This window comes from Schistocerca serialis, chromosome 8 (assembly GCF_023864345.2).
Source record: "Schistocerca serialis cubense isolate TAMUIC-IGC-003099 chromosome 8, iqSchSeri2.2, whole genome shotgun sequence".
Taxonomy (NCBI): Eukaryota; Metazoa; Arthropoda; class Insecta; order Orthoptera; family Acrididae; genus Schistocerca; species Schistocerca serialis.
The window spans coordinates 575,770,363-575,794,435 of NC_064645.1; the positions used below are offsets into that span (position 1 = coordinate 575,770,363).

Sequence of the window (24,073 nt, forward strand, 5' to 3'; positions counted from 1 at the left end):
TTTACCGAGCGACGAGTTTAATAAGCCATGGTTGCGAAATACTGAAACGGATCGCCTTCAGACGAGTGGAGCGGCTGACAGAAGCAGACCTAGGGGAGGAGGAAGAACAGTTCGGAGCGCTTTCTTTCATTCTTGCATTTTTTTTCTAGTTTCGTCATAAATTTTATTTCTCGTTGGCGAAAGTGACTTCCATTGCTTCAAAAATGGTTCAAATGGCTCTGAGCACTATGGGACTTAGAAGTACTTAAACCTAACTAACCTAAGGACATCACACACATCCATGCCCGAGGCAGGATTCGACCCTGGGACCGTAGCGGTTGCGCGGCTCCAGACTGTAGCGCCTAGAACCGCTCGGCCACTTCGGCCGTCTCCATCGCTTCATTTGCCTTCCTTTCCGATAACATGGCACAATCTCCTGCAAATAAGCGGCAATTCATCGCAACACCTTTATTATTTCTACCCAACGTGAATGGTAGTATTTCACGGATATGTGATTTGCAGAGTAGATGTAGGTTGGTGTTCAGGCAGAAGGAAACTCTTGCCCATAGACCAGTAAAATCGTATGGTGAGATGTACTACCGCGAGTTTGTTGGATTGTAACTCAAATGAACTGAAGATACCTATTTATATCAGAAATTTAGATATGAAAGAGGTATAAAAAGGATTGGGATTACGAGTCATCGCTGTGTGCCTCGCACTCCTCGTAGCACTAGCTAATACAGTTTCATCCTCAGTCGAAGAACCCGTTGTTGAAGCACACGAGTTCGTACATAGCGCGGTCTGCAACCACCTGCAACTCTATTCTCAAATGAGCATGTCTGTCGCAAGCGTACGTCTAGGGCAAAACTATTTCAGACAGTGGGTATATCGCTGTCATGCGTTTTAATGGAAGTTAGTCTAAAAGAAAAGAAACGGTAATCAGGCAAAACAAGACAAATGCCATGACCAACTGTAAACAAGAAACAGATTAAAAAAGCACATTTGAGGTAAATTACATATCCATCAGTCACTGCAGGGAATTCTGTTCATTTCTACCCAATGAAGGATTTCGGCCCCATGTTCACATCAACTCCTTTAGTGAAACTTCCTGGCAGATTAAAACTGTGTGCCTGGCCGAGACTCGAACTCGGGACCTTTGCCTTTCGCGGACAAGTGCTCTACCAACTGAGCTACCTAAGCATGACTCACGCCCCGTCGTCACAGCTTTACTTATGCCAGTACCTGGTCTCCTACCTTCCAAACTTTACAGAAGCTTCTGTAAAGGTTCGCAGGAGAGCTTATGTAAAGTTTGGAAGGTAGGAGACCAGGTACTGGCAAAAGTAAAGCTGTGAGGACGGGGCGTGAGTCGTGCTTGGGTAGCTCAGTTGGTAGAGCACTTGGACGCGAAAGGCAAAGGTCCCGAGTTCGAGTCTCGGCCCGGCACACAGTTTTAATCTGCCAGGAAGTTTCAAATCAGCGCACACTCCGCTGCAGAGTGAAAATCTCATTCTGGAAACTCCTTTAGTGTTTTGATGTCAAGAATAAATCCGCAAACTTTCTTGCACAACGCTGTAAACATCCTATCAGCCTATCCCTTCTTTGAGTCACGTTGTGCCATAAAACATCACTACCTGTTCTGCAGTCCGCCCCTGGTAGCTGAGTGGTCAGCGTGACGGAATGTCATACCTAACGGCCCGGGTTCGATTCCCGGCTGGATCGGAGATTTTCTCCGCTCAGGGACTGGGTGGTGTGTTGTCCTTATCATTGTCATCATTTCATCCCCACCGACACGCAAGTCGCCGAAGTGGCGTCAACTCTAAAGACTTGCACCAGGCGAATGGTCTACCCGACGGGAGGCCCAAGCCACATGGCGTTTCCATTACCTGTTCTTTGACACAAACCGAAAGTGTTCGGTAGTGGGAGAAACAACATAATAGGATGTTTATGTCCAAATCCATGACAGTCACTGCCGCAAATCATTGCCATTCAAAAAAAATTTCATATGCAATAGGAATGGCAGCCCAATAGTGATAGAAACCTGCAAATGGGAGTCCCCACCGGCCGGTGTGGTCGAGCTGTTCTAGGCGCTTCAGTCTTGAACCACGCGACAGCTACGGTCGCAGGTTCGAATCCTGCCCCGGGCATGGATGTGTGTGATGTCCTTAGGTTAGTTAGGTTTAAGTAGTTCTAAGTTCTAGAGGACTGATGACCTCTGATGTTAAGTCCCATATTGCTCAGAGCGATTTGAACCATTTGTGAGTCCCCAGATTTCGGAATGTGTGATACATCGTGGATAAAGGCACTATTTGTGACGGAAGATGTATTTTTTTCCTCCAGTGTGTTGTGCAAATACTACAGTCAAGAGTTGCGGCGCCGTCTGCGGTGGACGCAATGAAAAAAATCTAAATGGCGCCGCAGCCATCATGGAAGGCGATGTTCCATCCCGCCGTTTCCCACGTCGCAGCGGGAAGTTTACGCATCTCATGCGCGATTGTTTTCGCGTCGGATTTCCGGTAGGGGTCTCCGCGCCTTCTCTCCTGGCGCGACTCGGTAATTGGATTTCGGAAGGTGGGAGAGTAGGAGACTGGCAAAAGCGTTTTGGTGCGGTCTCTTATATTGGTATTGGGATGGGCCCTCTCTGGGCGGCGGTCTTCAGCCTCATCTCATTTTCTTTCGGATGTGGGCGACCGGATGGCGGCTCAGCCAGAGCAACGTTCCAAACAAGGACTCTGAAGTGGTCTCAAGAGTGGGGGGACGTTATGCGCTGGCTGTTATTACAAGCAGTGGTCTCTCTCTCTCTCTCTCTCTCTCTCTCTCTCTCTCTCTCTCTCTCTCTCTCTCTCCCTCCCCCTCTCTCTGTCTCTCCCCTCCCCCTCCCCCCCCCCCCCTCTCTCTCTCTCTCTCTCTCTCTCTCTCTCTCTCTCTCTCTCTCTCCCTCCCCCTCTCTCTGTCTCTCCCCCCCCCTCCCCCCCCCTCTCTCTCTCTCTCTCTCTCTCTCTCTCTCTCTCTCTCTCTCTCTCTCTCTCTCCCTCCCCTCTCTCTGTCTCTCCCCCCCCTCCCCCCCCCCCTCTCTCTCTCTCTCTCTCTCTCTCTCTCTCTCTCTCTCTCTCTCTCTCTCACACACACACATACACACACACGAGATGTTTGAGATGGATGTTCGTGAAAAGCAGAAACGAACCAACGGCACTGGGGGACTAATAATCACACTTACGGCCAACGAACAACAGCCAACCGCTTCGTCGAGCGAAAATTGCTTATTATGTACGAGCAGCAGATGGCAGCCAACGAGGCGATTGGCCGTGGTTGCGATTCGGCCTGCTGGCGTCAACACCAAAGAGTCGGCGGTTGCTTGGCCTCGCGACCCTGTACTGTGGACGCTGAGTCATACGTTCGTTGGTTCAGTAGTGTTTTGCTATGTGTATTTCAATTTTTAAGGACAGCCACAAGTCGCCCTCAGCATGTTTATTGACCGGTTTCCATCTTTAATTTAACAAGAGAATCATCAAAAACGCCGGAATTCATAGTTTAAAGTACAGTAACTGTCTGCGAAATTGAAGAGCGATACCGGTCAATAAAACATACTGCATGCGACTTGTGGCTGTTCTGAAAAACTTAATTTCATCAGTCGCTGTTTCCCCTGCAGGCAATGCCTACTCTCACTGAGGATGGGTTTTTATTGTCTTTAAAAATACTGGAGAGAGCATTCAGGCTGACAAGAGTTTTGTCGTGAACGGGGATGTTTATGAGCCCCGACAAACTTCGATTACAGAAACAAACTCAAAAGACTACAAGCTTGGAGGGAAATAACTCGGTTATTACAAAGTGGAATGCTCCATGTGAAAAAGAAAATTATGTTTCTATTGACACTCTTTCGCCGTGAACGACAAAGAGAAACAAACAAAACTGGGAGTGACTATAATCTTATGCTCCAGGTACGGCTCTTGTAAAAGAGGTGTTATCTTTGGAAATATTAAGGCCTACAATATTCAGCATCAATTCGGAATTTGTGGCTTGTGTCGGGAAATAATTATGTAATAGCCCGTATTCCAATTCACTTCTGAGGTCAGACACAAATTTTGTCCCAACCTACTGCTCCCAAATTTTTTAAAAGAGAGGTCGTTCACCAGTTTCGTTTCTGCATCTTCAGATGATGATGATGATGATGATGATGATGATGATGATGATGACGATGATGATCTTCTTGTAGTAAAATAAATGATGCACACCCGAACTGCTAAATCCTCTACTTCCTTCATAACATCGGCCGATGAAACCTTAATTACAACGCTGTTTCACAGCAGTAACGAGATGGGAGCAACTACGCAACTTACCAAGAGCCGACTATGGTCTCACATCGCCGAATCGCTTTGCCCCAAGCCCTTCTTTTGGCACGAATGAGATGCCCAACGGCAATACACTGGCGACCAACGTTCGGCCGAATCCAGTCGTTCGTTGGCGTGGTGTGTACGCACCTGTCCAGGTGCGATCACTTCTGGAGTGGCTGAGCCCCGATGTCCATTACCATCGATTGCATATACATATGGCAAGTGGAGATATCGAACGCTCTAAGAGCCAAGTCTCACATGTGTCAGGAGACTCAAAACACAATGTATCTCATTATACTTAATCAACAAATCATCATCACTCACCGATTAGGCCTTAGACTATTCCGACTACCTGACCGCTGCCTAAAATGAGACATGTGCTTAGCATGTCGCCAGTCGCTCCTGCCGTTGTTGCCCAGCAGATGAATTCGGATGATGCCGCTGCTTCTTTGTTCAAGCAACTCCTGGTTTTGCCTCACTAGGCTGAAGGGACCCCGTACCAGACCTCAACAACTAAGGGACAAAATCTGAGGTAGCAGGAACCGAAACTGAACTTCCCGCTTTATGCGAGCGGTCGCCTAAAGTGCTTCGGCTATCTCAGCAGGCTTCGTGTCCAATCCAAATGTTCAGGCTGTTGTACTCTGTTTACATAGCGCACCCCCTGCTGCTGGATGCGAAGCGTGCACAGATAGCCGAACTGTTACGGCGACAGCTCGCATAAAGCGGGAAATCAGAGTTCCGGTTCTTTCTCTTTCAGCAGTCTTTCATAATGGGATAATTTCATAAAATTTTTATCCACTATTTCACTTCCTTAAGGGGCTGAATTTCCAAAATCACGTAATTACGCAGTTTTTTTAAATTTTCGTCGGAGAAGTCAAATACCAGTTTTCATAGCAGTAGCCTTAAAAATGCCTTAGTAGTTCTTAATTATTTATTTAAAAAACTGTCGCCCACTGTTTAACCGCATAGGGGTTAAATTCCAAAAATGTTGAAACACTTATTTCTTTATTTCTGACGAAGGAACAAAATACCGATTTTCATAGGTTTGCGTTCAAAATTTCCTTAATATTATTTTCCAGAAAATACTGTCATATCCTATTTCACCCCTATTAGGGGTTGTTGTTGTTGTGGTCTTCAGTCCTGAGACTGGTTTGATGCAGCTCTCCATGCTACTCTATCCTGTGCAAGCTTCTTGATCTCCCAGTACCTACTGCAACCTACATCCTTCTGAATCTGCTTAGTGTATTCATCTCTTGGTCTCCCTCTACGATTTTTACCCTCCACGGTGCCCTCCAATGCTAAATTTGTGATCCCTTGATGCCTCAAAACATGTCCTACCAACCGATCCCTTCTTCTAGTCAAGTTGTGCCACAAACTTCTCTTCTCTCCAATCCTACTCAATACCTCCTCATTAGTTATGTGATCTACCCGCCTTATCTTCAGCATTCTTCTGTAGCATCACATTTCGAAAGCTTCTATTCTGTTCTTGTCCAAACTAGTTATCGTCCATGTTTCACTTCCATACATGGCTACACTCCATAGGGGTGGAATGTCTAAAAAAATCCCTTGCTAAACGATGCCTACAGTATAAACTCTATATCCTCGCCAGATTTCAAGTTTCTATCCTTAGCGGTTTGAGCTCGATGCTGAGGAGTCAGTGAGTTATTTAATCGGGACATTGCCTTTTACATACAGACATAATAGTCACTGTATAGGAAAATATGAAATGTTTGCATTAAAATATTAAACTCTGTCGTGTGAAAGGTGTCTGGTTAATAACATTTTAGTGGGTGACATGATTGTACCTCGTATCTGTTGCAACTGCCTCCGGTGTCGTACTCTTCCATATAGCAGGTGAAGCAGTCTGCATTTCTGGTGTTTTGTGGGTGGCCTGCAGGTTGTGCCACACCTCGGAGGAGCCGGTGCGTTTTCCCACCGCCCCGCGGGCGCATTCGACCGTGTACTGTACGCAGTGCGTGGTGGTGTCTCGGGCGCCTGCATGACACAAACACACGTGTGGTGGCCTCGTGTTTGTTTACGCTCGGCCGGCGCCCCAGCTGGCTCGGCACGGATCAGGCCGCAGTAAAACCGCCTTTACGAGGCCGTCTGTTGGCGCGGGGGCTCCTATCAGGCCCGCAGTCGAGATGCCGAAGCCACCCTCCCCCACTCTTTGTCTCCAGGCACTGCCCTAGCCACGGGAGACTATAGAGTCGCCGTTTCCAAACACACGATGGCCCATCAGACAACGCACTCGGGAGCAGCAAACGCCGCAGAACCCAGTGCGGCGGTGGGAACTCCACCGTGGTGTAGGATACTCACAAGGGAACCTCACCATCGCAGCACCCCCCCCCCCCCTCAGATTTAGTTGTAAGTTGGCACAGTGGATAGGCATTGAAAAACTGAACACAGATCAATCGAGAAAACAGGAAGAAGTTGTGTGGAACTATGAAAAAAATAAGCAAAATATACAAACTGAGTAGTCCTTGCTCAAGATAGGCAACATCAAGGGTAATGTGAGGTCAGGAGCGCCGTGGTCCCATGGTTAGCGTGAGCAGTTGCGGAACGAGACGTCCTTGGTTCAAGTCTTCCCTCGAGTGAAAAATTTACTTTCTTTATTTTCGCAAAGTTATAATCTGTCCGTTCGTTCATTGACGTCTCTGTTCACTGTAATAATTGTGTCTGTGTTTTGCGACCGCACCGCAAAACCGTGCGATTAGTAGACGAAAGGACGAGCCTCTCCAATGGGAACCGAAAACATTTGATCGCAAGGTCATAGGTCAACCGATTCCTCCACAGGAAAACAAGTCCGATATATTCTATACGACACTGGTGACGGCATGTGCGTCACATGACAGGAATATGTTATCGACCCACCTAACTTGTACACTTGGCGAATGGGTAAAAAGATGCTTCTACATTGCCCGATTTAGGTTTTCTTGTGGATGTGATAATCACTCCCAAAAAAGTGATCGCATCAGATGGACGGACGGACAGATAATAATTGTCTGAAAATAAAAATTTAAACTCTTCACTCGAGGGAAGACTTGAACCAAAGACCTCTCGTTCCGCAGCTGCTCACGCTAACCACGAGACCACGGCGCTCCTGAGCCCGCACTGTCCTTGATGTTGCCTATCTTGCGCATGGACTACTCAGTTTGTATATTTTGCTTATTTTTTTCATAGTTCTAGACAACTTCTTCCTGTTTTCTCGATTGATCTGTGTTCAGTTTTTCAAGGCCTATCCACTGTGCCAACTTGTAACTAAATCTGAGGGGGTGCGATGGGGAGGTTCCCATGTCAGCCAGAAGGAACGAGTTACTAAAGTGGGCGAGATCACAGCATGCCTGGTCAACGTCGACGTTAGGGTTGTTGAGGCCGCAGAGTTTTCTCAGCGGAGAATCGGAAGGAGGTACCGCATCTCCGCGAGATACCCTCCCAGCAAACATTTTCTCACCCATGCTTGGAAACTATTGTGTACGTCTACGTGGCTGCAAATCACACAACAGTGCCTGACAGACGTTTTATCAAGCCATATTCATAATAATTCTCTATTATTCCGTTATCGAGGAGCACGCGGAAAAAAACAAACACCTATATCATTCCGTGCGAGCTCTGACTTAGTTCATTTTATTATGATGATCATTTCTGCCTATGTAGGTCGGCATGAACGAAATATTTTCGTAAGCGGGGGAGAAAGTTGGTGATTGAAATTTCGTAAGAATATCCTGCCGCAACGAGAAACGCCTTTGGTTTGATGGTATCCACTCCAATTCCTGTACCATGTCCGTGACACACTCTCCCCTATTTCTCGATAATACAAAACGTGCTGCTTTTCTTTGAACTTTCTCGATGTACTCCTTTAATCCTATCTGGAAAGGATCTCAGACCGCGCAGTGTAGGCAGCCTCTCTAGTAGATGTGTTGCATCTTCTCAGCGTTACCGAGCGAGGTGGCGCAGTGGTTATGACACTGGACTCGCATTCGGGAGGACGACGGTTCAATCCCGCGTCCGGCCACCCTGATTTAGGTTTTCCGTGATTTTCCTAAATCACTCCAGGCAAATGCCGGGATGGTTCCTTTGAAAGGGCACGGCCGACTTGCTTCCCCGTCCTTCCCTAATCCGATGAGAGCGATGACCTCACTGTTTGGTCTCTTCCCCCCAAACCAATTCTAAGCGTTCGGCCAGGAAAGCCTTCCCTACAACATTTTCTATTATGTTCTCTCAATTTAAATTGCTCGTAATTGCAATTCCTAGGTATTTACCTGAATTCACGGTCTCCAGATTTGATTGATACATCTTGTAACCGAAGTTTAATGAATTCCTTTTAGCACACATTTGGAGGACCTCAAACTTTTCATTGCCAATTTTCTTACCATACAGGTTTCTTTTCTAAATCGTTTTGCATTTTTTTTCATCTTCGGATGACTAGTAGACGATAAACAACAGCATCTTCATCTGCAAACAACATACGACGGCTACTCAGATTGTCTCCTAAACCATTTATATAAATAAGGAATAGTAGAGGCCCTATAACACTGCCTTTGGGAACGCCACAGATCAGGGGTGGCGACAGGAAATGCATCCGGCCACCCCTGAAACTTAACATACCAATTTCGATTTAACCAACAGCAGGCCTCGCAAGTCGGGATTAATGCTTGGAGAGAGAGAGAGAGAGAGAGAGAGAGAGAGAGAGAGAGAGAGAGAGAAACACTAGGCGATCCTATCATCTATTAAAATGAACACTTTATCCAATTGTATTGAAAGATCCAAAGAGGATCCTTAAATTTGTACTAGCCATACAATTCCAGCTCTCACCTTCCCTAGGTCACCATCAGTTGTGTTCTCCATCTCCAGCTAAGTAATTCCCTATGGCCGTTAATTAAATTTTCGACAGCTAATAACTATCTAAATAGAAAAAAAATGGTTCAAATGGCTCTGAGCACTATGGGACTTAGCTTCTGAGGTCATGAGTCCCCTAGAACTTAGAACTACTTAAACCTAACTAACCTAAGGACATTACACACAGCCATGCACGAGGCAGGATTCGAACCTGCAACCGTAGCAGTCGCGCAGTTCCAGACTGAAGCGCCCCTAGAACCGCTCGACCACTCCGGCCGGCATCTAAATAGAGTGAGAAGGTGTGGAAGATGGCAGACGAATTTGCGTGTGTTATGTTACTTTTGTTGACGTCCATCTTCAACCTCTTTTCGAGCCATTATCCCATTCCATTCAAGCACTTTTAAGTCCTTTGCCGTCTCTGACAATATTACGATATCCACGGCGAACGCCAAACTCTTTACCTCTTGTTCCTGAACTTGAATTCTCTTTCCAAATGTCTCCTAGGTTTCCTTTGCCGTCTGCTCAACGTACAGAGCGAATAGAATACGGGTTAGGCTGCAGCAGTGTCTTACTCCTTTTCTAACCACTGCTTCAGTTTTATGTTCCTTCTGTTCTGCCCCACTGAATATCTCCTAAATTAAAATATAAAGTATATATTTAGAGCTCAGTTCTTATACCGCAGTATGTGTCCGTGGTAATTCTAAAATTAGGAACGTGGAGCACACAACTATAACTTCCAGACAGCGCAGTAATTCTAGATAACTCTCTTTTTACAAGGAGAGAATAATGAAGCGATTGTTTCTGTACAATGCACTCATTAAAGTTAAATGCGAAAATATTTCGGCGCTCTGACTATAAAAATCATCTTTTCGGGCCATGAAAGCTTTTAATTTGATAGTAATGTCTTAATAAGCACACAACAAAGAGATGCGGTACTTTAAACTCAAGGGGAAAAAAGCTTTTGACTCTTTATTGATTCTCTTTCCAATTTGTGCACCGAATTTGTTTTTCCTTCTGAAAAACAGGAAAAATGCTGATGAAAACAGCCGGACTCTGCCGCTATAATACTTACTTCATGTTTGCTTTGTAGCGACCTCATAAGATATACTGTCACACATCAATTAAAGTGGCTTCAGCCGTCATATTAAAGACGGAGGGAAAAAAGGAGATGAAAGTATTCCGGTTTCGCGGACCGGCCCTCCGCGTTTTAAATCACAACCGTCGACGGGAATAACGTAAACTGAACTTCATCTGTGGAAGAATCCGCTTTTTGTCTGTTGAAACGAGCTGGACTGTAATAAAAAGTACTTGTGTATTTCCCTAAAGAAGTTAATGACCCACGTGGACAGCCGTATCGTTGATGAAAATAAAAAGAAATCGATGTCGACTGCGGAGGGAAAAAATACAACAAGGTGTTTCATCTGGAGTTCCTCAGTCAGTGTCCCGAAAGCCCGGTTGAAATGAACGCCTGAGTCGGAAATAAATAAACGCACAAACGGAAATCTTGCAAAGCTGACAGACATTTCATTTTATGAGACGTAAAATATTTCTTTGCGAATCGTCATGCGATATTATACGGAAATTGGATCGTCCTAACAAGATAGCCACATTAAATGACGGATAAAGCGAACGGCGTTAGGCGTGATACTAATGCGCATTAGAAGCATTCGTCGTGTTCCTTTTCCTTAATTCAATCGCTCCATAGGGAGCGAGAGGAGAATAAATAAATCGATGGTATATTATCAGAAAGATGAAACACGTACGTGTTTCTATTTCTCCGTTTTTATTTTCTGTCGTAATTGTGTGTTGAAACTCAAATTTCTTGGCGACCAGCTCTGAACACAAAGCTACTTTTCTAACCTTCTTTTAACCACGGAGTTTGCAGTCTTCACTAAAGGCGATTATTTTAAAATGAACATTGTATCGAAACTAGCCTCTAACAAATATAACCGCGAACTAAGACAGAAAACAAGAGCAGTGTAGTCAGTACCAGTTGCTGATCCTCCCATCAACGCCATATTCGAATGCCATAAACAATCATTAATAAGATTACGTAGAAAGGGGAAGTTGGTGCACTTGAAATATTTTGGATCTATCTGCGTCATCGCCGTGCGGTTCTAGGCGCTACAGTCTGGGACCGAGCGACCGCTACGGTCGCAGGTTCGAATCCTGCCTCGGGCATGGATGTGTGTAATGTCCTTAGGTCAGTTAGATTTAAGTAGTAAGTTCTAGGGGACTGATGACCTCAGAAGTTAAGTCCCATAGTGATCAGCCATTTTTTTATCTGCGCCACTTTTAAAAATGCGTATCTGTTTCACCTGACGCGTCTCGTTTCATTAGGTTAAAACATCGGTGATCTGGAGAAATATGTTTCTGCTCGATCTTTCGATCCACCCGCAGTTTAGTGACGTGTCGGATGGTACTATCTCAGAGACGGTTCTTGCCGCGGTAAGTTATTCTCACGACAGCAATTAGTCGTTTTATCCCAATTTACTTCATTTGTAAGGCATTTAATTCTTGATCACTTCTCTTCCTTGTTTCACCTGAATGTTGCTGTCTTGTTTTCGAACTGATTAAAGATCCTAATGTTTCTACTTCTTATTCCAATACGTGAGCAGGGACTGAAGTATTTGTTTGGAACAACTTTGGTGAACGATGACAGTCTCTCAGAAACGAGTAACGAGTAAAGTGTTGACAGGGTTCAGTCAAGTAATAGCTTTCGGCTAGTAACAAGCAACAGTTGTAAAGCGCATGCTGGATGCTGGAAAAGTCTTGCTGTCGGAGTGTAAATTAATATAGTTTGTGTGGAAGCGTGTGATCTGATATAACTACTGGACATCAAAATGGAGGCAGACAGATGGACACTAACCGAGAAAAGCCGCCTATACTGTCGTACTAAGTAAAAAAACTAAATTTACATCCATATCGGCAGATAAGCTATAATCATGGCGAAACAATAAAGTGTGATCCATCTTTTTGTCACAGAGCACCCAGCATTACGCTAGCAGTAATGATGTAATTTCCTGAAACCATCTGGAGGTGAACCCGAAAAGGTTCGAAACCAGTTCATGGAATAAAACATAATTGTTCAAAAAAGTGACTGGTTGCAGTCCTGTATAACTTATTTTCACTCTTGTGTTTCACGCAGTCGAATCCAGGATTTTTGTGGGGGGCATGCGGTGGTGGGAGAGAGGGGTTGATCTCACAGAAATTTGCTATCACCATACCATCAATAAATCCTGCTGAGTAAGCGAAAGTGTTTTCTTAATTTATTATAATACACACTTCAACAGCGAGTCATCAGGTGTAGTCCTGGAGGGAGGGTGGGCCACAACAGTATAACCACACACACTCTCACCACCCACCCTTCCTCTGCCGCTCGACCTCAGGATTCGCCTCCGGTTTTACGAAATTTTAGAACTTCAAAACAAAGCCAAAGCTTGTTGACCACTAGTTCGTAATTATATTTATGAGGCCAAGATGGCCAGTTATCTCTTTAAAGTGGATGCGCACCATGTTCGAACTCTTAGGGGAATCGGCGTAACGCCGCGAGTAATGAGGATAATGGGGAAGGGGCACTACATTAGTATTGTGTGGATAAGTTGGGGATTTGGACCTGACAGGAGGCGTGCTAGGGTAGTCCGGGCAGTTGCGATGACCACTGTGTCCGCATGGCTTAGTAGTCAGAGCGTCTGTCGAGTAAGCAGGAGACTGGGTTCGAACCTCGATCCGGCACAAATTTCTACATCTACATCTACATTTATACTCCACAAGCCACCCAACGGTGTGTGGCGGAGGCCACTTTACGTGCCACTGTCATTACCTCCCTTTCCTGTTCCAGTCGCGTATGGTTCGCGGGAAGAACGACTGTCTGAAAGCCTCCGTGCGCGCTCTAATCTCTCTAATTTTACATTCGTGATCTCCTCGGGAGGTATAAGTAGGGGGAAGCAATATATTCGATACCTCATCCAGAAACGCACACTCTCGAAACCTGGCGAGCAAGCTACACCGCGATGCAGAGCGCCTCTCTTGCAGAGTCTGCCGCTTGAGTTTATTAAACATCTCCGTAACGCTATCACGGTTACCAAATAACCCTGTGACGAAACGCGCCGCTCTTCTTTGGATCTTCTCTATCTCCTCCGTCAGACCGATCTGGTACGGATCCCACACTGATGAGCAATACTCAAGTATAGGTCGAACGAGTGTTTTGTAAGCCACCTCCTTTGTTGATGGACTACATTTTCTAAGCACTCTCCCAATGAATCTCAACCTGGTACCCGCCTTACCAACAATTAATTTTATATGATCATTCCACTTCAAATCGTTCCGCACGCATACTTCCAGATATTTTACAGAAGTAACTGCTACCAGTGTTTGTTCCGCTATCATATAATCATACAATAAAGGATCCTTCTTTCTATGTATTCGCAATACATTACATTTGTCTATGTTAAGGGTCAGTTGCCACTCCCTGCACCAAGTGCCTATCCACTGCAGATCTTCCTGCATTTCGCTACAATTTTCTAATGCTGCAACTTCTCTGTATACTACAGCATCATCCGCGAAAAGCCGCATGGAACTTCCGACACAATCTACTAGGTCATTTATATATATTGTGAAAAGCAATGGTCCCATAACACTCCCCTGTGGCACGCCAGAGGTTACTTTAACGTCTGTAGACGTCTCTCCATTGATAACAACATGCTGTGTTCTGTTTGCTAAAAACTCTTCAATCCAGCCACACAGCTGGTCTGATATTCCGTAGGCTCTTACTTTGTTTATCAGGCGACAGTGCGGAACTGTATCGAACGCCTTCCGGAAGTCAAGAAAAATAGCATCTACCTGGGAGCCTGTATCTAATATTTTCTGGGTCTCATGAACAAATAAAGCGAGTTGGGTCTCACACGATCGCTGTTTCCGGAATCCATGTTGATTCCTACATAGTAGATTCTGGGTTTCCAAAAACGACATGATACTCGAGCAAAAAACATGTTCTAAAATTCTACAACAGATCGACGTCAGAGATATAGGTCTATAGTTTTGCGCATCTGCTCGACGACCCTTCTTGAAGACTGGGACTATCTGTGCTCTTTTCCAATCATTTGGAACCCTCCGTTCCTCTAGAGACTTGCGGTACACGGCTGTTAGAAGGGGGGCAAGTTCTTTCGCGTACTCTGTGTAGAATCGAATTGGTATCCCGTCAGGTCCAGTGGACTTTCCTCTATTGAGTGATTCCAGTTGCTTTTCTATTCCTTGGACCCCTTCCCCATTGATTTCAATGAACGCCCGCTCGCAGCCAATGTCTGTAATTCGCGTGTGTGCTAGTTCGTAATTTCTGATACATCGCTGGCACTTGGGGTGGTGCGAGAGTCATTTGTCTCGTGATTTCTCGAGCCGGCGTCACGCCAGGCACCATCATCTATAGACAGGTGGTGGTTCTCCAGGCTGCATGGAGCGCTGCAACTTGCCGGAAATTGGAGTCCTATTTGGAAATTCTGGGTCTTTTCGAGCGCGAGTATCGTTTGCCCGGTCCTATACAGGGTGAAAAGTATTTAAACCGACAAACTCAGGGAGGTTGCAGGGGACATCAAAACAAATATTTTTCCCTAATGTCATTTTTTTCCTATGAGGAGTATTTAAACCGGTAGAGGAGCTTTGCTCTGGGTGGATAATCAACTGGTTCCAGGTTGTGGACACACTGTAAGTGAAATGGACGTAACATTGCTCTCGAAGGACTGTTCTTACATTCGTCTGATTCGTCCCCATGTTACGTGCAATTGCACGAGTGCTGATTGAAAGATCCCGCTCCACATGCTGCAAGACACCTTCCTCAAATTGCAGCGTTCTTACCGTGCGACGGTCTCCCTGTCGAGGTAATCTGCTAAATGACTCGGTCTCAAGCAGACATTGGTACACAGCACCAAAGGTCATATGATCCGGGATACGGTGATTAGGATATTGTTGTTGATAAACCCGCTGTGCAGCTCGTCCGTTGTGGTGCGCTACGCAGTACGCACCAACCATATCAGTGTACTCACTCCAGGTGTATCGCTCCATTAGTAAACAGAGACAATGCACTACCACATTTGTGGACAGCAGTTGCCTACACTCAAGAGCGTAATACGCCTTCTAACACTGAAGATCGTAATACGGCCTCAAACAACTGAAGAGCGTAATACGCCCTCCACCGGTTTAAATAATCCTCATAGGAAAAAATGACATTAGGGAAAAATATTTGTTTTGATGTCCCCTACAACCTCCCAGAGTTTGTCAAATTGCACTGAGCACTATGGGACTCAACTGCTGTGGTTATCAGTCCCCTAGAACTTAGAACTACTTAAACCTAACTAACCTAAGGACATCACACACATCCATGCCCGAGGCAGGATTCGAACCTGCGACCGTAGCAGTCGCACGGTGCCGGACTGCGCGCCTAGAACCGCGAGACCACCGCGGCCGGCAGAGTTTGTCGGTTTAAATACTTTTCACCCTGTAGAACAAACTGAATTGATATACGTTATTAGTAGTTGCGTTGTCGTGCCCACAATTCTGTAAGTAATTGTAGAGCAACTACGGAGGAATGAATTTAGTTTGGATGTGTTTGCTTCACGTTGCATTGCTCTGGAAATTTACTCCCAGGTGTTGTTACTGTTTGCAGCGACCTACCGCCAACAGCGTAGCTGCGATTGTGATATAAAAGTATTCAAAATAGGTTTCAGGTCTTCCCGTTTTTTCGGCAGAGGCATCGAGGTGCAGAGGAAAACCCGGCGACCCTCGCAGACAAAGCGGCGAGCGCAGAGCGCAGGCGGGACGTCATAACTGCGGCGTCAGCGCGCCCTCCCCTGTCCTTACAGGCATAGCTGCAGCTCCTCACAGCACAAAGCGCCCTCTGTGCGCATGCGCGGCCACCGCCCACAACACACAAGCACGCCGTCTCGGCATAGACGCTTCTTCGCGTCGCTCCCTCAGCGGTGTAGGAGTCCGAGGAAAAACTGTAAAAAAAGTTATTGTTAGGAAACAGTGGAAGACTTGCACAGAATTTCCGATTCGTGTTACGAGCGACAGCTGTCTTTAAATGTGGATATTCCAAGATAGTGCATACTCGTATAACTAGGAGAAAGAACGCCATAGTATTAAGTGTCGAGGTTTTTAAAGTAATTTTTATCTGTGATTCTTCAGTTTCTCCCGGCGTATTTGTTGCTCGAACATACTGCCGGTTCATTGTGTCCAACGGGCACAATATTTCGGCGATCAGACATGTCGCCATCGTCAGGTACGGTGACGAACTGAGCTCCTGAATGAAATTAAGAAGACCCTCAGCAAGAAGTACGAACTGGCGAGCAGGGCGGACGTAGCAAGCACATCGACGCTGCGATGGCGACATTCTGATCGCCGAAATATTGTGCCCGTTGGACAGTATGGACCGGCAGTACACCCGTGGACTGTTCGAGTAATTTTTATCTAGTTACCGTACTGTTTTATCGGTCATATCGAAAGTCGGACCAGATATTCTCATTACTGCGATGTAGTTATTGAACTATGTAATTAATTTACGTTTATTTTCATAAACTACAGCGCGCACACATTAACATCTAAACGGCACTACAAATCCAGAATGAGATTTTCACTCTGCAGCGGAGTGTGCGCTGATATGAAACTTCCTGGCAGATTAAAACTGTGTGCCCGACCGAGACTCGAACTCGGGACCTTTGCCTTTCGCGGGCAATTATTTCCAGAATGAGACATCCCCCAGGCTGTGGCTAAGCCATGTCTCCGCTATATCCTTTCTTTCAGGAGTGCTAGTTCTGCAAGTTTCGCAGGAGAGCTTCTGTAAAGTTTGGAAGGTAGGAGACGAGATACTGGCAGAAGTAAAGCTGTGAGTACCGGGCGTGAGTCGTGCTTCGGTAGCTCAGTTGGTAGAGCACTTGCCCGCGAAAGGCAAAGGTCCCGAGTTCGAGTCTCGGTCGGGCACACAGTTTTAATCTGCCAGGAAGCGGCACTACAAATATTCGGATTTAGGTTACGACTTCTTTGATATGCCTGCCATCATTGGCGACGATGTTGCGCGGTCGAATTGCGAAATTCTGCATGACCCGCTGCAGTATCGCAACATGGATGCTGTCGATGACCTCCTGAATGGCTGTTTTCAGTTCAGAAATGGTGTTGCGGTCATTGCTATACACCTTATCTTTAATATAGCCTCACAAAAATGAGTTACATGTTTTCAGATGCGGAGAATATGGCGACCAATCGAGGCCCGTGCCAGTGGCCTGTGGGTACCCGAAAGCCAGACTGCGGGCGCCAGAATGCTCCTCCATGACATCAAACACTCTCCTGCTTCGATGGGGTCGAGCTCCGTCTAGCATGAACCACATCTTGTCGAAATCAAGGTGACATTGGATAATTGGGATGAAATTGTCTTCCAAAACCTTCACGTACCTTTCGGAATCAGTGTCATCAAGAATCATCGCACCGATTATTCCGTGACTGGACTTGCACACCACACAGTTACCAGTTGAGGGTGCAGAGACTTCTCGGTCGCGAAATGCGTATTCTCAGTCCCCGAAATGCACCTACTTAGCTTGTTGTTGAACATTTCCAAATGAAAGTGGGCTTCATCACTAAACCAAAGCATAGTAATTCCCAGGCTCTGAGCACTATGGGACTCAACATCTGTGGTCATCAGTCCCCTAGAACTTAGAACTACTTAAACCTAACTAACCTAAGGACATCACACACATCCATGCCCGAGGCAGGATTCGAACCTGCGACCGTAGCAGTCGCGCGGCTCCGGACTGAGCGCCTAGAACCGCTAGACCACCGCGGCCAGTAATTCCCATCATGACCCACAAACAACGGTGCAGTTTGAGCGCCCTAACGAAACCGTTCAGAAATTATTACGATTTTATTTCGTACAGTTTAATAATTGTCACAATGTACGTACGGGTTCGAATCCTGCCTCGGGCATGGATGTGTGTGATGTTCTTAGGTTAGTTACGTTTAAGCAGTTGTAAGTCTAGGGGACTGATGACCTCAGATGTAAAGTCCCATAGTGCTTAGAGCCATTTTATGTACAGGTAAACATTTCACATTTTGATTTTCTGTTGGAAGGAAAAAAGTAGCCTATCGCGCTATCGTGCATTAGGCCACATCAAACATGACACTTCTGGTTATCGCGGATCTGTTTCCGGTGTTGTGCTGGTTTTCGAAGCCCCATATCCTAATGTTGAGGCGATTCGCGTGTCCGGAAATCTGAAACGTTGCTTCGTCTGAAAACAGGCACGAATTCAGGTAGTTATTGTCAGCATCTACGGAGGCCAGCTTAGAATACGCGAATGCATACAGCAGAGGACGGTCGTTTGGCTACAATGCTTGGAATATTTGCACTTCCTACACAACGGCGTAACAACTTATGTAACATTTTGATAGCTGAACTTGCTCCCTGCATTCGCGTGATGCACAAAGAAGTGACTTCTCGCGGTTGCGTTAAAAATCAGCTTGTTCTGTCAACACGTCCTGGGACTACAGGGACAGCCACTTCGAAGGAGGTCTTTGACAATGACTGCCCTCTAAGAGTTGATGAACCGCCTCATTATGTTTGTTTCTGCCGGTGGTGGATTCCGACAAAGGCGTCGATAATTCCGTTGTAATGTTGTCACAGATTTGGATTTTACATACCACATGACGCATTGCGCCTTTTCTTTGTCAGTCGCCATTTGTAAGCACTCGGAGTCAAATCTGCAAGAAAGGACAAAGGAGGAAAAAACTTTGAGAGCTGCTAAACGTTTCAGAACAATCCACGATATTCTGTCTGTAAAATTTTGCAAGTTATGATCTGAAATGACAGGAGGACTTCATAGACACATCGTATATCCCCCGAAGGAATCATGAGGCGAAGGTAAAAGAGATTATGGCACGTACAGCCACTCATCTTCCCGTAGCTTAATACTCGAATGAAATACGGCATCAAATCACAAACACTGTACAATGTTCATATGTTACCGTAACCAGAACTTATAGTTTTCGTTCTGCTTAGCTGTCAGCTGTGTGTCATACGTCAGTGCAGTAACGAAGCGTTCCAGTTCACTGCAAAGCGACGCAGATCACTCCCGTCATCTATAAGAGCCGCTGGACGGGTGCAAAGAAGTAGAAGTCTACGTTACTGACGTCACTGCCCAACTATTTAATGCTTTTTACACAGGCGTATTAAAAACCTTGTTTGACGGCCAAAATTTCCGCTTCATAAGTTACTTGAGCAGTCCTGTGAAGCTACATTTATTCTGTTCATCCACGAGCTCTGGGAGGCAGGTAGACGGCGAAACTGCGTTCCTCGATTTCCGGTTCTCTTTCGATACAGTTCCGCACTGCTGCCTAGTGAACAAAATACGAGCTTACGGTATTCCGGGCCAGTTTTTGTGACTGAACTGAATATCTGCTAGTAGACAAATGCAAGCAGGTCTTTTTTTATTTTTCTGTTAGTCAGTCGTGTTAATAGTTCGTTGCAGCACGTAATTATTTCTCCTGATATGCTAATCTCTCATCATGTTGGTGTAGCACTTCCACACTGTGTGTTTATTAGTTGTTTACTGCGTGCATTCGAATACCTGACTTCCCTCTGCTGGTCCCTCTAGTACCACGGAAGTTCTTTCCCCTCTTATCACTTGTTCTATCAGCCTCTCCCTTCTCGTTATCACTGTTTTCCACATATTTCCTTCCTCCCCAGTTCTGCAGAGACTCAGAATTTACAATATCATTTTGTAGCACCGCATCTGAAATCCGAATAGCTGGACAGAACAAACTTATCCTCCAGAATACGACTTCAGTGTCTTAACAAATGCACTGCCTCATTAAACCGGTCCCTTGTCCTTTTATTTATGCACAATTTGCTCCAGGTTATTTATTTTATGACAATAGTTTTGCACTTCATCACTGCACACACTAGACACACTCGATGGCGAAACCCGGGCCACGAACATGCTGCTATGCCTCTTACATTAACTCCAGTTTGTGAGGAAAACATTCAACTATGTCTCGTTTGCGTCTCCGCCTTCTTTGCTTTAGTCCGTCTGAAGAACTGATTCAACATCCCCCCTTTGATGAGGGGTCTTGACCTCAGAAGAATGACAAGAGGTTACTGTCGTGAACTATACATCTTGGCACATGATTTTCTCGTATGATCATTACACTGTGACATATTATTGTAATGCGACAGGGTTTCGTAGTTACCCCGTTCATTATTAACCGCAACTCTTGAGTCCTTTAGGTAATCTTTAATTGTGTTGTGTACTCGGACGTTGTTTATGAAGAGTGTTTTGGCTGCCTTTTTTTTTAAAAAGAAAAATGCGTTTTAACAACCTTTTTCATCTCGTCCAGGAATCTATTTTAAAACTTTAATCCCTTACAGATAATGCTAATTTGAGTTTTTGCTTGTTTTCCTTGGTAAGTTTAAGTTGAAACTGGCTTTTATTCCACGCTTACGTACAGATCCAAAAGTGAAAACTTGTGTTCTGTCTGATACACATATGGTAAATGTAAAAACAGAATCTCTTCTTTACGTTTTTCACACAGTGCATGATTCCCTTCCAAACAATGCTGAACTGCAGCGTACATTCTCCTACATTCGTTTCGCAGATCATGCGCCACTTTCTAGGACACCAGCTCAAAAACCCACAGATTTTTAGTCTCAGGCGGCGCCAAGAGCTCGCCGTCGTTGGAATCTGTGAAGTACGGTACGGCGGCGGATCAGTTAAACATCGCGGATCTATAGGCAGCTCAAAAAGTGTACCTCAGTTCAAACGGGAAACGTTTACGTAAACGGTAATGCGTTACACGTGGATTATGATTCGCGTGTTGGAGCTAAGGTGTTAGTGTCTACCTCTTGGTACGTTGCTCAGTGCCGGAAACCTTGTTGATACGCCCACGGTCACACCGGACGTGCCGGGAAAGCGAGATGGCGACTGCCTTCAGCGCCGTAGCTTTGCAGCCAGACATCGTGGGCGCAACAGATAGGAGTGGTGAACTCGCCTGCGTGTATAGGCAGCCCGCAGGGCGTTCAGTACCCACCGCTGCTGACCGCGGAGAAGTTTAGCGTATCAGTCGCATTGCGTTGCGTTCCGTGATGCCGTGTCGAGTTTGTAAATGCTAAACGAGGCATTGTGCTGCTGGGTGTCATTAGCAGAGATCGCTGTCACAAATACAAAACCCATTTTGCACGAGCGACGTTCTGGTCAAAATTGACTACTTGCGCGTGCGCGTTTCTTGCTTGCGTGTAAATCAACAGCCAACCACGTCATGTGTGTCCATGACCTGAACGATGTATCTATTGTGCCGAGTGCCGAGTTTTGAATTTGCAAGTCTGCTGCGCGCGCACTGGAACAGAGGACTGTGTGCCGGCATCAACTAACGTCGGAAGTTCATCTCTACTGGCCGAGCTCACTCCTGCTATAGAAATGGGGCACGTAGCCAGCCGTGGCGTTATAGCAGGAACCATGTAGACATTTTCAAAATAGGAACCCCTAAAAGCTCGTAATAGAAATTGTAAAACCCCATGGATCAGACCGGAAGCTCCATGACGCTACTCGCGAACGATGACGTCTACTGTGGAGATGTCGCAAGGCTAGAAAATTGCAGCGAAATGAAGGAAGACCTGAATAGGATCGACACTTGGTGTAAGAATTGACGCTAGATCGTCAAAATTAAAAAAAAGTTCACCTATTCCACACAAATACGCGGAAACAAATGGTTCAAATGGCTCTGAGCACTATGGGACTTAACTGCTGTGGTCATCAGTCCCCTAGAACTTAGAACTACTTAAACCTAACTAACCTAAGGACATCATAAACATCCATGCCCGAGGCAGGATTCGAACCTGCGACCGTGGCGGTCGCGGGTTCCAGACTGTAGCGCCTAGAACCGCTCGGCCACTCAGGCCGGCAGGCGGACACTCTCATTCTTTGATTATACGATAGCTGATTAGTGACTGGGTACAGTCATAGCCACTAAAAATCTCGGCGTATGCGCGCGGAGCAATTTAATGTGGAGCGATCGTACAACGCTTAATTAGTGGAAAGGCAGATGCTAGACTGAAACTCAGTAGAAGAGTGCTCGGAATGTGCAATGCACCCTCTTTCGACCGATACTTGTATAGTGCACATTAGTCTGGGACTGTAACCAGATAGGACTGGTAGAGAAAGTAGAGCAAGATACAAAGAAGAACAGCGCGTAAGCGTTAGAGATATGATCACGTACCTCCAGTAGTAGATGCTACAAAATAAGCGTTGTTTCACGGCATGGTTTGCTATTACAATTCGGAGCCCGTACGTTGTTAGAAGAGTCAGTATATGCCTTTCTCTTGCTTGTATGCCAAAAAAAAGATCATTAACGTCAAACTACAGAGATTTGAGCTCTCACCAACGCTTGCAAACAGTTGCTCTTCCCGCCTTGGTGTTGGCTATTCGCGACTGGAACAGGAAAGGTGGGAACTGACGAATATGTAAATAGATGTAAACAGCTGCTGCCCACGTCGCAAATGAGGATCCGCTATTAATATCTGTTGCCTTCAGGGTTGAAGCACTTGAGGGTGGCACTTCTGCAGAGTCATTTCTGCTGAGCCTGGGGATCTTGTTGGGATAAGAGGACCTTCGCACGTAGGTCGCAGGCACGCTAAGAATTTATTAACACGTTTTTATTACGTCTCTTTCTTGTGTGTCTCGTCTGTTCGGTTCGTATTCGCGGTTAGAGTTACTGTAATTTGCGAACCGTATTGTGAGAGTATCCCTTTTGAAGGCAACGGCACATTTTGGATCGATCAAAGACAGTGGTTCTTTGAACAAGTTTTCATAGTTAAATTTCAGTTAGTAACATAGCTACGACTGAAGCTCTCAGGAGATCGTAAGATGACGTAGTCATCACACCATGGTGGCCAGTTTAGGAGTTTAATTTTTTTATTTTGTATATTTTTTACTATCTTTCACGTTTTTAATATATTTTGATACTTCCTTATTAGTTCAATATAAGTATATATTATTAGATGTTACGTAAATATAAGTGCGGTCTTCTTCAGGAGTGAGTTTGTTAGATTGCCTCAATGTACAGGGCACCTTTTACTATTTGCTGCCCGCATCTCGTGGTCGTGCGGTAGCGTTCTCGCTTCCCACGCCCGGGTTCCCGGGTTCGATTCCCGGCGGGGTCAGGGATTTTCTCTGCCTCGTGATGGCTGGGTGTTGTGTGCTGTCCTTAGGTTAGTTAGGTTTAAGTAGTTGTAAGTTCTAGGGGACTTATGACCACAGCAGTTGAGTCCCATAGTGCTCAGAGCCATTTGAACTATTTGCTGTAAGATATTTTGCCCTTTGTTGTTTTAAGTTTTTTGTTTCATATGTTGCGTGGATTCTGATACTGAATAGGAAGAGCGATCAAATAAGAATGACTAAAAAGTGAGAATGATGAAATAACTTTCACCTCACGTGGAGAAATATTGTAAAGTCTGATCGTACTATTAGTAATGCAATTTTATAAAGTCGATGTCCTTTCCTTTCAGTGTTATAAAGTGTTAACAGATATTGAAGTTTTTATATATGTAGGGTGCAGAGAGAACAACCTACGTAGGCCAGCCGCTGTGGTAGAGCGGTTGTAGGCGTTTCAGTTCGGAACCGCGCTGCTTTTACGGTCGCAGGTTCGAATCCTGCCTCGGACATGGATGTGTGTCATGTCCTTAGGTTAGATAGATTTAAGTAGTTCTAAGTCTAGGGGACCGATGACCTCAGATGTGAAGTCCTATAGTGCTAAAATAGAGCCATTTGAGAGAGAGAGAGAGAGAGAGAGAGAGAGAGAGAGAGAGAGAGAGAGAGCGCCAGCCAACCTCAGTAGCATATGGACCAGGAAGGAAATGTACATTTTAATAGAGCCAATACAGAAATGTTACGCCGTCC

The 24,073-nt window shown here is 45.6% G+C and overlaps 1 protein-coding gene and 1 non-coding gene across 2 annotated transcripts in view; one reads left to right on the forward strand and one right to left on the reverse strand.

Annotated features, from left to right (window-relative positions):
* Window positions 1-24,073, forward strand: part of LOC126417130 (meteorin-like protein) — a 310,884-nt gene that overhangs the window by 250,266 nt on the left and 36,545 nt on the right. The gene's annotated exons all lie outside the window — the stretch shown is intronic.
* Trnas-cga (transfer RNA serine (anticodon CGA)) lies at window positions 1,106-1,180 on the reverse strand. Its single transcript has one exon. It is a non-coding gene; the product is annotated as a tRNA-Ser (tRNA).